General features: G+C 42.6%; 1 protein-coding gene across 2 annotated transcripts in view; it reads right to left on the bottom strand.

Moving 5' to 3' along the window:
• The window catches only part of LOC144685874 (protein FAM13B-like), a 176334-nt gene extending 161103 nt beyond the window's left edge, over positions 1–15231 (bottom strand). For both annotated transcript variants that reach the window (XM_078550870.1, XM_078550871.1), the window contains exons 1-2: positions 14496–15231; positions 6757–6921 (exon numbers count right to left, since the gene is read on the bottom strand). The gene's annotated coding sequence lies outside the window, so the exon portion shown is untranslated. The remainder of the gene's footprint in view (positions 1–6756; positions 6922–14495) is intronic.
• Between the last annotated feature and the right edge of the window lie 204 nt (positions 15232–15435).

Here is a 15435-nt window from a genome sequence, read left to right as displayed (position 1 = left end):
TGTTGATAGTGGGGGGTTCAGCAATGGTAATGCCATTGAATGTCAAGGGGCAATGGTTAGATTCTCTTTTACTAGAAGTCATTGCCAGGTACTTGTGTGGCATGAACGTTACTTGCCCCAAGCCTGGATATTGTCCAGGTCTTGCTGCATTTGGACATGGACTGCTTCAGTATCTGAGGAGTTGTGAATGGTGTTGAACATTGTGCGATCATCAGCGAACATCCCCACTTCAGACTTTATAATGGAAGGAAGGTCAGTGATGAAGCAGTTGAAGATGGTTGGGTCTAGAACACTACTGAGGAACTCCAACAGTGATGACCTGGAACTGAGATGATTGACCTCCAAAAACCAGAACCATCTTCCTTGTGTTAGGTATGCCTCCAACCAGCAGAAAGTTCCCCCCGCAATTCCCACTGACTCCAGTTTTGCTGGGGTTGCTTGATGCCACACTCAGCCAAATGCTGACTTGATGTCAAGGTCAGTCACCCTCACCTCACCTTGGGAGTCAGCTCTTTTGTCCATGTTTGAACCAAGGTTGTAATAAGGTCAGGAGCTGACTGGCCCTGGCAGAACCCAAACTCCGCATCAGTGAGCAGGCTATTGCTAAGCAAGTGCCACTTGATAGCACTGTTGATGACCCCTTCTATCACTTTACTGATGGTATGGGGCTGTAATTGGTCAAAGACATTTATGTGGCAAGAAAAATGGGATCCTGCTGTGGGTGTGTTTACCAGATCTAGTATTCTGATGTCTTAGGAGTTACTTAGTTTATGCTTCTCCTTGAAGTGTGATACCATTCAAAGTTCAGTCTAAGACCTGTCAGGCAGAACATGCACACTGGAAGTGCATTTTTTAGATTTCTCATTGATCTTTTGGGACATTACTTAGATGAAATGAAGATAAGAAGCATTGGTTTGTAATGTGTTTGAGAGGGAATGTGGAAACAGTTATGGAAGTCGAGTTCACAGTGTGGCACATTTGCAAGTACTAGAAACTACATATATTAATACACAGGGCCCTGTTCTTTACAGACAAAGAACATGTAAACACTTTGCGCCTGTTTCAGCTAATCAAAATAAGTTACAGCCATTCACTGACTCATTCCTCGAGGCAATGCCTTGACCAATCAGGGTCATGCTACCTGGTTTAAATTTCAAACAATGCTTGGAAGTTAACCATCAGTCACCCACTGATGCATTCTCCATAGTAATGCCACTTGCCAACCAATCAGCACTTTCTTCACAAAGTATAAATTGTTGTTTTCCCCTTACATTGGTATTCTTGCAAGTGTCCTGATGAATGCAAGATGAAAAGCTTAAGCATGTCTCTTTTTTCCAGCATACTCAACTTCTAAATAGTTGTTTGGTAGTACAGAGATTATGTGTAAGTGCATATTTGTGTGTTGATGTATGTACCAAGTGTGCATGTGTACTCACGCCCTCTGAACATAATAATAGTCAATAACATAGAAATATTAGCCAAAAAAGTCTATTCTGCAGCTTCCCCACAAGTTACCTGGAAAAGCTTTGAGGAAACAAACAAACAATCTTATGCACGAGAAGATGCATTCATCAAGTTTCAAAACAGCCTGATAATCTCAGAAATTGCACTAACAGTGATAGATCTGGGTTTGAACCTATGCATTGAGAGGCTGTGCTCTTTAAACAAAGACATTAACAAAGCATCTAAAAAAACAATCAAGGGAACCTTATTGTTGCCAAGGAATGTTAGAAGCCACTGGAGTCCATACTCTGCAGGTTGAAGCAAAGAAATATGCACAAACATTCCCCTCCCCCCACCAAAGCGATTTGACTGGTTTACCTTTTCTTCTTTAAATACAAAACTAGCAGCATAGTCATTCTGACCAAAATGCTCAACAGAAACTAACATCACAGCAATGCAGGCCACTTCCAAACACCAATGTTATTCAATTGGATGCAATGTTGCAATCCAAGCAACCAATACTGCCCTATTGGTGAGGACAGTATTCAAACTCCAGTGCTCAGCTCAATACTTGACATCACCTAAACCACTCAGCCACCATGACATTTTAAAAAGAAACAATTAAATTGGATTTAACTCAAATTGCCACAAAAACACATTGCAAGCATTCAATATTGCCCTTCCAGGACATACATTCTCCTGACTCGCTATGCTGGATTTTTTATTATTCTTTTAAATGTTATTAGCAGCTTTTTATTGGAATTTTGTCAACCACTTTCCTCACTTTAGATTCATATAGAAAGTGCCTTAAAGATCAGTTTATATGAGAGAACACAAGAGAAACGAAAACACATTTTAATAACGAATCGCTTCTGGCACTACTCACTATGCGTCAGATGACATGGTTTTGCATCAATAGAAATGTCATAGCATGTAACAAACAACGTATCTTCAGACCATTGATTTAAAGCGATCAAGTCCAAGTGCACTTTTACTATATATAATATTCTGGTATTTCCTAATGTTTCAGGAACTGAATTCCCAAACCCTTTTCATTTTTCTATTGGAACTATCTTCCTTCACCCAAATACTTGATCTTTTTAAATCCAGGTTAGACAAGATTGTAGGTAAGATGTAGATTGAGGTGGGTACCCAGTAGAAAGTTAACCGCAGTAGGAAGCTAACCGCAGTAGGAAGCGCTCAAGCTTCCACAGCCATTAGGGGAGTGGGGGGTGAAAGTGGACAGCGTCAAGGGAAGGGGCCGCAGGGAGGCAAGGGCTGCACTGGGGTGGTTGTGGAATGGGGGGAGAAGAGTGGTGAAGGTTGAACTCAGACACATGGCTAGGGGGGTGTGGGTTGGAAGCATCCTCTGGGCCAGAATGGGGAAGAGTGTCTTAGAACTCTCTCAGGTTCTGTCGCTCTCCTTCAAATCTGCCATGAGCACTCCTCTCCTCAAAAAAAAACCTTTGGCCCTCTTCACCCTCGCAAACTTCCATGCAATCTCCAACCTTTTTGAATGTGTTTGTCAACTGCGAAATTCATCCTGGAACTCCACATTTGAATCCCTCAAGTCTCCACACCACCACAATAGCAAAACGACTCGGGAGTCACAAATAACATCCTATGCAATTGTGATAAAGTTGAACTAACCTTCCTTATCTTTCTCAACCCATCTGCAGCTTTAACATGGTTGAGCATACCACCCCCTTCCAGTAACGCTGAATTTTTATCTGACTGCATGGGAAAAGCATTCGCCTGGTTCCATCCTTATCTAATCATAGCCCAAAAAATCACCAATTCCTTCTCTTCGCTCTCCAGCAGTTACCTCTGGTGTCCCCAAGGATCTATCCTTGGCTCCCTCATATTTTTCAAATAAATTCTAGCCTTCAGCAACATCTAAAAACACAATATCAGTTTCTGCATGTACACCAATAACACCCAACTCTACCTCGCCACTCTCTCTGGACCTCGTCACTGTCTCTAAATTGGGGGACTGTTTAGCCAACATCCTGCATTGGATGAGCAGAAATTTCCACCAACCAAATATTGGGGAGACTGGAGCATTGTCTTTGGTCCCTGGTAAAAATTCCACTCCTTAGCTATTAACTCCATCACTCTTCCTAACGACTGAGGCTGAACCAGACTGTTCCACAGCATCACCCGACTCAACCCCTGCCTCAGATCATCTGCTGCTGAAACCCTCAATGCTTTTGTTACCTCTGGACTTGACTATTTTCTCACACTCCTGGCCAGCATCCCACATTCCACACGCGATAAACTGGAGGCCATCCAAAACTCTGTTGTCCATTCCCAAACTCACATTAAATCTAATTCTCACCGAAACTTGCTAACCTACACTGGCTCCTGGTTAAGCAACACCTAGATTTCAGAATTCTTACCTTTGTCTTCAAATCCCTCCATGGCCTCATACCTCCCTGTATCTGCAATCTCCTCCATCTCCATAACCCTGCAAAATACCTGCTCTCCTCTAATTCTGGCCATTGATTTTAATTTCTCCAGCATTGGTGGCTCTGCCTTCAGCTGCCTAGGTCCCAAGCTCCAAAATTCCCTTCCTAAACCTATTTCTTCCTTTAAAACCTACCTCTCTGACAAAACTTTCAGTCTCTGCCCCAATATCTTATGAGGCTCGGTGTTGTGATGCCCGTGAAGTGTTTTGGAATGTTTTATGTTAAAGGTGCAATATAATAACGGTTGTCTTTTTGCGCTAAAAAGGGTGGGTCCATAGATTTTACATCACCAGGGAGGTGTCTCAGAGGGGGAAATTTCACACTTGGAGCATATGGATTTTTTTTTTTGAAACAACAACATTTTGTTCATTTGAAGGGGCCTTAATTTTTCTGATTCACATTTTCACCCATGCTCTGATTTTGTTTTCAACACTATTACAATTTTTTCCCCATAATAGCTGGCCCATTCTCCTCAAAGATGTATATGGAATTGGGCTATTATTTTACAAGCAAAACATGACATTGAGATTTTTAAAAACTCATCACCGCACCACCTACAAGTATAGTAGGATAGTAGGTGCCAAATGCAAATTACTGAGCTTTTAATGCATTTTAAAATTAAATTTGTTGTTAATTCTGCAATGCATCCAGTGTTTCTGTAAATACAGAACATTTTATTCTTTCACAGAATGTGGGCATCACTGGCTAGGTCAGCATTTGCTGCTCATCCTTAATTGCCCTCGAGAGATGATGGTAAGCCACCTTCTTGAACCACTGCATTCCATATGGAGTAGGTACACCCACAGTGCTATTAGCAAGGGAGTTCCAAGATTTTAGGAACGGCGATATACTTTCAAGTCAGATGATGTGTGGTTTGGTGGGAAAATTGCAGGTGGTGGAGTTCCCATGCATCTGCTGCCCTCATCCTTCTAGGTGTTAAGAGGTCACAGTCCCGGAAGATGCTCTCGAAGGAGCCCTAGTGAGTTATTGCAGTGCATCTTGTATATGGTACACATTGCTGCCACTGTGTCTCAGTGGTGGAGGGATTGTATTGTGAATCATGGAATTGTTACAGTGCAGCAGGTAGCCATTCGGCCCATTGTGTCTACACTGGCTCTCCGAATGAGCAACTCAGCTAGTTCCATTCTCCTGCCTTCTTCTCGTAATCCTGCACATTGTTTCTTTTCAAATAATTGAAGGTGGTGGATGGGTGTTTCTTTTCAAATAATTGAAGGTGGTGGATGGGTGTTTCTTTTCAAATAATTGAAGGTGGTGATCGGGGTGCTGGTCAAGCAGGCTGCTCTGTCCTGAATGGTGTTGAGCTTCTTGAGTGCTGTTGGAGCTGCACTCATTCAGGCAAGTGGAGAGTATTCCACCATACTTCTGACTTGTGCCTTGTAGATGGTGGACAGCTTTGGGGAGTCACTAGGCAAGTTACTCTCCACAGAATTCCCAGCCTCTGACCTGCTCTTGTAGCCGCAGAATTTATATGGCTAGTCCAGTTCAGTTTCTGATCAATGGTAACCCCCAGGATATTGATGACAAGGGATTCAGTGATGGTTACTTACCACTGAATGTCATGGGGAGATGGTTTGACTCTCTTGTTGGAGGAGGTCATTGCCTGACACTTAAGTGGCAAGTGCCATTCGTGCCACACTTCAGCCCAACCCTGAATGCTGTCCAGGAGCTGCTGCATATGGACATAGACTGCTTCAGTGTCTGAGGGATCATAAATGGTGCTGAACATTGTGCAATCATCAGCAAACATCCCACTTCTGACCTTACGATGGAGGGAAAATAATTGATGTAGCAGCTGAAGATGGACGGACACGACCCTGAGGAAATCCTGCAGCAATGTCCTGGGATGGAGATGATTGACCTCCAACAACCACAACCATCTTCCTTTGTGCTGGGTGTGATTCAAACCAGTGGAGAGTTCTCCACCGTTTCCCACTGAGTCCAGTTTTGCTAGGGCTCCTTGATGCTGCACTTGGTCAAATGCCAACTTGATGTCAAGGGCAGTCAGCTCTTTTGTCCATGTTTGGATCAAGGCTGTAATAAGATCAGGAACTGAGTGGCCCTGTTTGTACAGGCAGTTATCATTTTAAATGTATGTATGAAGTTGGCAGAAAGTCTGCAAAAACAAGTTTTAATTAGTCAATTTCCTGTGGCTTTGCACATGCTAAGTAAATGTTCTCTTTTACTGTCCTCAATGTCTCAAGTGTTGCTGTTTCCATCTCCTCTTTTCTCTGTTCGCTCTTTTCCCCTTAACTCTGTTTCTCTCTTTTTATTCTTCCCTTTTAGGATTACAGGTGGTGGAGGAATGGCATGATAGGGAAAGAAGCCTCATACTACAGCTAGAGTGGAAGGAAGTAAGGGCAAAATCTAGCCCTGAACAGTTAGTGAACTTTACCTCTCTTATCCCCTAATAAGACTTATGATAACCAGGTGGCCAGATTGCACAATTGCAAAAATAACAGCGATTACTGTGTATCACACTGATTTAATGTTGAAAAGATCTTGCACAACAGCTACGAGAGTACAGGTACTTAGGTTATTAATTAAACTGTGCCATTCTTGAATTCAATAATATATATAAAGTCCAATATTATGTGCAATTTTACAACGGTTTAGATGGGATAATATTTTACTTAAAAATAAAGTATCTAATATTTTATAAAAGGATTGAAAAGATTTGTGAAAGCATGGGAAAGTTTGAAGATTTGAATCAACTGGTAACTTAAAAATTAGAAGATTGGTATTGTTTGTGTCTGTAGATCCTTAAGCAAACAGAGTCAACGGATCAAAGGTGTAAGATAACATTGCTTTAATTCCAGAAACCTACCTCTGAGCACAGACACCCACTTAAAAAATAACTTATACACCAATCACCCTTAGTGAATAAGCATTTTTTAGCCAGCTATGGTTGCTTGAGGTTGTGGCAGAAGATCAACCTGTAGTTCCTCATTGAAGAAACACAGAATTCGTCCAATCTTTCTTGGCAATTAACCTAGAGAAAAAAAGATATTTTCAATATACAATCCAAAATAATATTAAAAGATACTGGATGGACAATAAAAGTCTGAAATTTAAAACTATTTTAAAATATTTTACTCCTTTTCTGTCATTTCCCCAGACCCTGCCAAATTGAAAGCATCAAGGTATTTACAATTGGCACCCTAAAACTAGCCATTAAGTAAGAAAACTCATTCCAGGTAATGCCTCATTTAATCTGCCTTCTCACTGCCAGCATGCGCTTGGTCTCCTTAGTGCTTCGCTCAAAGCATAGTTGACACCACTAGTGCGTGATGAATCAATTTAATCCTTATTAATAAGTGATAAAATGTATTGACTTATTAAGATTCTTTAACAATGAATCAAAAATACTGCAGATGCTGGAAAACTGAAAAATGCTAGCTCATTCCTTAATCACCCACTCAGCAAGTCAGACAGCATCTGTGGAGAGAAACTAAGTTAACACTTCAGGTTGATGACCTATTGTCAGAACTGGAAAAGTTAGAGATGGAAGAGGTTTTAAGGCATGGAAACAGGTGGAATTGAGGAAAGAACAAAATGGAAAGGCTTAGATAGGGTGAAAGACAGGAGTGGTTAAATGACAAAAGGAATGATGGTGGAAAGCAAAAGGAGACGATAATAAGACAAGCAAAAAGACAAAAGATAGATCTACAGATGGTGTAAATGGGAATAGCAGAATCATCAGCACCTGCCACCCAAAAAATGGTGACAGAGGACATGCTCTGAAATTACTAAACTCAATGTTGAGTCTAGAAGGCTATAAAAGAACCTAATTGAAAGATGAGGTGCTGTTCCTCAAGTTTCACTGAAACAGTGCAAGAGGCTGGGGACAGAGAGGCAAAAGTGAGGCTGGGCCAGCAAATTAAAGCAAGAGCTGACCAGAAGTTCAGGGTCACACTTGTGGACTAAATGAAGGCGTTCCATAAAGCAGTCACCCAATCTGTGTTTGGTTTCCCCAATATAGAGAAGACTGCATCTTGAACAGTGAATGAAGTAGACTGAATTGAAAGTAGTGCAAATAAATTGCTGTTTCAACTAGAAAGTGTGTTTGGGGCCCTGGATGGAGCAGGAAAACAGGAGGTCTAAAAGGGCAGTTGTTGCATCTCCAGCATTTGCATAGAAAGGTGCCCTGGGAAGTGAAGCGGGTGATTGAGGAGTGGACCAGGATGTTGCAGAGGGAACAGTCCCTTCAGAATGCTCAGAGAAGATTTATTTCGTGCTGGCATCCTGATGGAGAAGGTAAAAATGGCAGAATGGAGGTTAGTGGGGTGGAAGCTGTGAGCAAGTAACCCTACAGTAGTAGTTCTGAGAGAAGGGGAAAAGGTGTGGGAAGTGGAAAGGGCACAATCAGGGGTCTCATCAACCACAATTGAGGGGGGGGAAATCACTGGTATTGAAGGTGATATAATTAGAACAGATGCATTGGAAATGGAGAAACTGAAAGAATGGAAGAGAGACACTATGCAGGTGGATGGGAGAAAGCACAATCCAAGCAGCTGTGGGAATTAGTGGATTTAGTGAATATTGGTCCCCAAAAGACAGAAGTCGAGTACGGGGGGCAAAAGGATAGAGATGGACCAAGCAAAGCCAAAGGAAGGGTGAAAATTGGAAGCAAAGCTGATCAAATTTTTCAGATCTGCAGGAGAGCAAGAAATGGCGCCAATACCAATTAGCACAAAAAAAGCAGATAAAGCTAGAGGTTATTCAGATATGACAAGTATAGCCAGGTGGAGGAGTGTGGTGGATGGGAACTGGTTGGCCTACTCTCAAGGATGAAGCAAAGAGCTATCAGGAGGTCCTGATGAACACGAGGTGTAAAAGGTTTGATCATCCATACTGAAAAGGAGAAAAGGAAACTGTATCAGAGGAGCTCTGAAATCTTTGCACAGATGTTAGATCTGAGTTTCTCCAGCATTTTTTGTTTTGTTTCAGATTTCCAGCATCTGCAGTTTTTGGCTTTTTTTCCCCTATTTGTCTTACATTTAACACTTTAATCCCCAACCTACAAGTTATATTATCAAAATATATCAGTCATGAAATTAGACAGTTTCATATCACACTAACATCTGGAGGCTTGTGCCAAAAAAATGTCCCACAGACTAGTTAAGCAATAGCTTGACATAGTCAGACTGACCGAGTCATATCTTCCAGCTAATGCCCCAGATTCAAACATCGCCATTGTTAAGTATGCACACTCTCAATGGCAGAATAGACCCACCTACAATGGCAGCAGTGGTATACAGTCAGGAGTGGCGACCCTGGGAATCTTCAACATGACCCCATGAAGGCCCAAGGCATCAGGTCAAATATGGGCAAATTACCACCAACCACCCCACCTCAGCTGATAAATCCATGTTAAACACCACCTGGAAGAAACACTGCAAGTAACAAGGGCACAGAATGTGCTCTGGGTGGGGGACTTCATTGTGCATCACCAAGAGTGGCTCAGTAGCACCAGTACTGATGAATCCTAAAAGACATCTGTCAGGCTGGGTTACAGCAGGTAGTTAGAAAAACAAGAGGGAAAATTTACTTGACTTTGTCTTCACCAATCGGCCTGTCACAAATGCACATGATTGATTTAGTAGGAATAACCAAAGTCCTTGCAAACATGACGCCCCATCTTCACAGAGGGCGCCCTCGATTGTGTTCTGTGGCCCTAACACCATGTGAAATAAAATGATTTCAGAACAGATCTAGCAGTTCAAAAACTGGGCACCCATGATGCAGTGGGCCACCAGCAGCAGAAATGTGTTCAACCACAATCTATGACATCATGGCCCAGCATATTCCTCACTACAGTTACTATCAAGCCAAGGAACCAACCCTGTTTCAATCAGCAGTGTAGGACAGCATATGAGGAACAGCACCAGGCCAACCTGGTAACACTATTGCACAGGACTACTAGACACCAGAAGCAGTATGCTATAGGCAGAGTTAAGCAAACCCCCAACTAATGGGTCAGTACAAAGCTCTGCAGTCCTGCCACATCCAGTCATAAATGGTGGTGGAAAATTAAACAACTCGAACGAGATGGCTCCACAAGTATCCCCATCTTCAATGATAAGGGAGGCCAGCATGTCAGTGCAAAAGATAAGGCTGAAGCATTTACAAACATCTTTAGCCAGAAATGCCAAGTGGTTGATCCATCACAGCCTTGCCCGAGATCCCCAGCATCACAGTTGCCAGTCTTTAGCCATTCAATTCAAGCCACATGATGTCAAAGCACAGGATACAGCAAAGATTTTGGGCCCTGACAACATCCCAAGTGCAGTATTAAAGATGTGTGCTCCAGAACTAGTCAGGCCCCTATTCTTCATGGGATATAGGTATCGCTGGCAAGGCCAGCATTTGTTGCCCTTCCCTAATTGCCCTTGAACTGAAGGGGTTTGCTGGGGCAGTTAAGAGACAACCATATTGCTGTAGGTTTGGAGACACATGAAGGCCAGACTGGGTAAGAATGGCAGATTTCCTTCCCCAAAAGACATTAGTGAATTAGATGGGTTTTTACAACAATCAATGAGTGCTGTCATTGTCACCATTACTGAGACAAGCTTTATATTCCAGGTTTATTGATTTAATTTAAATTCCGCCAGCTGCTGTGGTGGTATTTAAACCCATATCCCCAAAGCATTAGCCTGGGTCTCTGGATTACCGATCCAATGACATTACCACAATGACATTGTCTTCCCCCAACTTATCCTCCTCCACTATATCTACAGCACTAGCATCTACCCGACAATTTGGAAAGGTGCCCAGGTATGGCTTGTCCACAAAAAGGACCAAATCCAACCCATCCAATTACTGCCCCAGTCTATCAGCAGTGATGGAAGGTGTCGTCAGCAATGTTATCAAACAGCAATTACTCAGCAATAACCTATCCATCAATGCTCAGTTTGGATTCAGCCAGGGCCACTTGGGCTCCATACCTCATTACAGCCTTGGCCCAAACATACATGGAAAGAGCTGAATTCCAGAGGGGAGGCAAGAGCTTTCTCTTGACATCAAGGCAGTATTTTATTTTACAGTGTAGAATGAAAGAGCTGTAACAAAATTGGCATCAACGGGAATTGAGGGAAACTCTCTCCTGGTTGGAGTCAGGCCGATCACAAAGGTTGTTGGAGGCCAATCATTGCTTCTCCAGGACATTGCTGAAGGAGTTCCTCAGGGTTGAGTTCTAGGCTCAACCATCTTCAGCTGCTTCATTGGTGGCCTTCCCTCCAACATGAAGTCAGAAGTGGGGTTGTTCAATGATGATTGCAATGTTCAGATCATTCGCAACTCCTCTAATACTGAAGCAGTCCATGTCTATATGCAGCAAGACCTGGACAATATTGAGGCCTGGGCTGACATGTGGCAAGAAACATTTGCACCACACAATTGGCAAGCAATGACCATCTCCGACAAGAGAGAATCTAATATCTCACCTTGACATTCAACAGCAGCATTGCTGAATCCCCACTATGACCAGAAACTTAACTGGACCAAACCATATGAATACTATAACTAAAACGAACAGGCCAGAGGTTGGGAATTCTATGGCAAGTAACTCACCTCCCAACTCCCCAAAGCCTATCCATTATGTACAAGCTACAAGTCAGAGGTGTGATGGAATTCTCTCCACTTGCCTGGATGAGTGCAGCTCCAACAACACTCAAGAAGCTCAACACCATTCAATCACCTTAAACATTCACTTCCTCCAGTACTGCAGCATGGTGGCAAGTGTGTACACCAAATACAAGATACACTGCAGCAACTCACCAAGGCTCCTTTGACAGTATCTACCATCTAAAAGGAAGCAGACAGCAGACACATGGAAACTCCACTACCTGTAAGTTTCCCTTCAAGTCACACACCATCTGACTTGCAAATATATCTTCGTACCTTCACAGTTGCTTGGTCAAAACCCTGGAACTCCCTTCCTAATAGCACCGTGGACATACCTACACCACATACATTGCAGGGGTTCAAGGCAGCAGCTTGCCATCATTTGCCCAATGGCGAAGGGATATATGCAATAAATGCAGTCCTTGCCAGTGATGCTCATATTACATTAACAAATAAAAAAAGATTAATGGTAGGTTTGACCATCAGTGAAGAGGTTCGTGAAGAATTAGCTGATCGGTGTCAAAGTGGCAGGACACAATTGTTTTCAGTACTATTGGGCTAGCAAGAGTAAAAGTCCATGCTATGAATCAGTATCCAGTGGTCCCCATTTTATCAATCTATATGGATGATCCCTTACTATGAATCTATGTCCCCAAGTTCTAGATTCCCACAAGGGTAGACATCCTCCAAGAACCTACCTGGTCAAGCCCCCTCAGAATCTTATATCTTTCAATAAGATCACCTCTCAATCTTTTAAACTCAAATGAGTATAGGCTCAGCCTTTCCTCACATGACAACTCCTTCATCCCAGGAATCAGTCTAATGAACCTTTTCTAAACTGTCTTCAATGCAAGTATATCCCTCCTTAAATAAGGAGGCCAAAACTGTATGCATACTCTGTGGTCTCACCAATGCCCTGTACAGTTGTAGCAAGACTTCCCATACATTGATACTCCATTCTCCCCTGCAATCAAGGCCAACATTCCATTTGCCTTCCTAATTGCTTGCTGTACCTGATTGCTAAATTTTTGTGATTAATGTATGAGGACACACAGCTCCCTCTGTACCACAACATTCAGCAGTCTCAATCTATTTAAATAATTTTAAAAAATTCTTCCTGCCAAAGTGGACAAACTCACATTTTCCCCAGATTATACACTATCTGGCAAATTTTAGCCCATTCACTTAACCTATTTATATCCCTTTACATACTTTGTGCCCTTCTCACAATTTTCTTTCCGACTTATCTTTGTATCGTCAACAAATTTGGATCAATACACTTTGTCCCCTCATCCAAGCTATTGATATAGATTGTAAATAGTTAAGGGCCCAGCACTGATCCCTGCCAACCTAAAAATGACCCATTTATCCCAACTCCGCTTCCTACTAGTTAACTAATGCTCTATCCATGACTGCCTGTTGAGCATAGTCAGGTATTTTAATGGGAAATGGGTACTTGGGTGAAGTACTGTAAGGTTACTAGCTCCAAAGGAGCCCAGTGTCAGAATGGCATTAACACTTTTAGCAGAGGTGGGGGAAAATAGAGTAATCTACACCCCTCAATGTTCAACTTACACTGTTAGTGTATATTGATGTTTCATATATTGTCATAGAAACCTGTTGCAAGTTTTTGGAAAATAATATATATGACAGTATATTCTGTGGTAAATAATAAGTACTCTACTTAGAAGTGAGATCCGGGGGAAAAAACACTGATAGATTTAGATTAGGGCAGTTGAGAAAAGACGAGGGGGAGGCTCGATTGGAGCATTAACACCGGCATGGACGAGTCGGGCCGAATGGCCTGTTTCTATGCCGCTTATCCTATGCAATCTTTGGTCTACAATTATATAAATCCGTTCAAAACTAATCACAATCTCACAAGAGCGGAACTGGGAAGAGGAATAATAATATTTACTATATGGTGTATAATTTATTATACAATAGGTCAAAACAGAAGCATTTTCAAAACAGATTCGATTGGTTCGTGGAATGCCATTTCTATTCAGCAAGAAGTGCAGTGTCTAGTTACTTAATATGTTCAAAACATGAATGCTTCCTCTAAAGATATTGAGACTATAGGCAGTGTATATTTACGATTTATTAGGTACAGTGATATGACGTGTCTCTTTCACAGCCACTAACAAACCATTATGATGCCAAACCCTGAATGGTGAGCCCAGCAGAAAATTAAATAGAAACTTCCTGAAAGGGGGCAACGCACACAACAAATTGCAACGTTCATGCATGGCGAGAAAGTCTAAAAGTACGCCCACTGAAAACATCTGAATGACCTTCTGGAATGATCTACGAAACCTCCGTTCCCCGCCCCCCACAAACATCAAGCGTGCGTAAAGGCGTTGATAAAAGTAAAGACCAGCGATGCAACCAAGAAAACAAACTCTCCAGGGCATTCCAGAGACGATCACACCAGGTAGACACTAAAACAAACACACCCGCAGGAAAACGCAGTTAGTTATTCTGCTTTTATTTTGCAAAATAGTCAGCTTTTGTCGGTCGACCACATAAATTTCCCTTTCAGTGCAAAGTACTCGTAAATCCGTTTCCCCGTCAGTAAAATGACACTGTCGCCACCAGTAAACAAGGTACTTGTTTCTAGAAAAAAGCGAGTGGTTAAATCCGCCTTGTGTGTGCTTATGGCAATGTTTATACAGAATACAGTTGTATTATAAATAGGTGTAGCTAATTTTTAAAAATGTTTGAATCTAAAGTGATAAAGTGACACCCAGGCCAGGGAACCATAGCTGCCGCTCCCCGCCCCCGCCCAATCCGTGTCCATCGCCTCCGCGAGTGTGGCGCATGTGCAGCTGCTCCTGGCCCTGCAGCCACTGGGCGCATGCTCAGTGCAGCCCAGTGGCTGGGACTGAATTTGGCGGCTGCTCGAACAAGTCCCCGGACTCGGGCCGATCCTACACTTACCTGTCCGGGCCCAAACAACCGAGCTCGGCACAGACCACTCCGGCCTCGATTATTTCCAGCCGTCACGTCTGAAAATACCGCCGTAACTCGCTTTAAAACACGGGCCGCAGTCTCCTGAAATCGCTTGCTCTCTTTTCTCCTCTTCTTTCGACTTTTTTTTCCGCCCCCCCCTCCGATATATTTTCTTCGCTAATGATCAGACATCTGCGTCACCAACCGAATCTGCTCCCGGAAGACGCGTCATCGGATTGAGCAGACCAGCCATTGGCTGGCAGGCTGTGCGGTTACGTCATTGAGAAACAAGCAGCTGCTGTCAAGCAGGGCGTTGCCATGGAGCCGGGGATGGGACCGGCAGCAAGTTAAAGCGTTCCGGGGTCAGTGTGCAGCAGGAAAAACATCTTCCAAAAAATAAGCCTAGATATATAAAATTTGCTACGTATTCCATTTAATCGGGGAGCTACAATGTTTAATTTAGTATATTACGAATTAACATGCCATATTGACGGTTTAATTTTTTGCATATTACTACTGCTGTTTATGTGATGATTAATTAATTACAATGAGAGAGTGTAATAAATAGTGTAATAAATAGATAATAATGCTGCACACAGAACTGGCATTGTAATGCCGCTGCTGGAATGTGATAATGCAGTAATGCAGTCAAAACTGGCACTGTAATGTTTATGCAATGAGTAACTAACACAACAACGATACAAAATACAATAGGCCATTCAGCATCTTATCCAAGTGGCTTTATTGTGAGGCTGTAGAGATAGTGGACTGTTTGATATGTGATCATCACGCTGGCTCTAATCTCCTTCAGACTTCCACACATTTGGAATTACAGCATTGTTCATGTACAAGAGTAGGAACCCTGGTTGACACTTTTCCCCGTCAGTAGTTAAGTAAAACTGAAATCAGTTGTTGCACCACACCACTA

Source organism: Cetorhinus maximus, chromosome 10 (assembly GCF_964194155.1).
Source record: "Cetorhinus maximus chromosome 10, sCetMax3.hap1.1, whole genome shotgun sequence".
Lineage (NCBI taxonomy): Eukaryota > Metazoa > Chordata > Chondrichthyes > Lamniformes > Cetorhinidae > Cetorhinus > Cetorhinus maximus.
The sequence above is the reverse complement of the archived record's forward strand: the minus strand, read 5'-3'. Positions and strand labels throughout refer to the sequence as shown.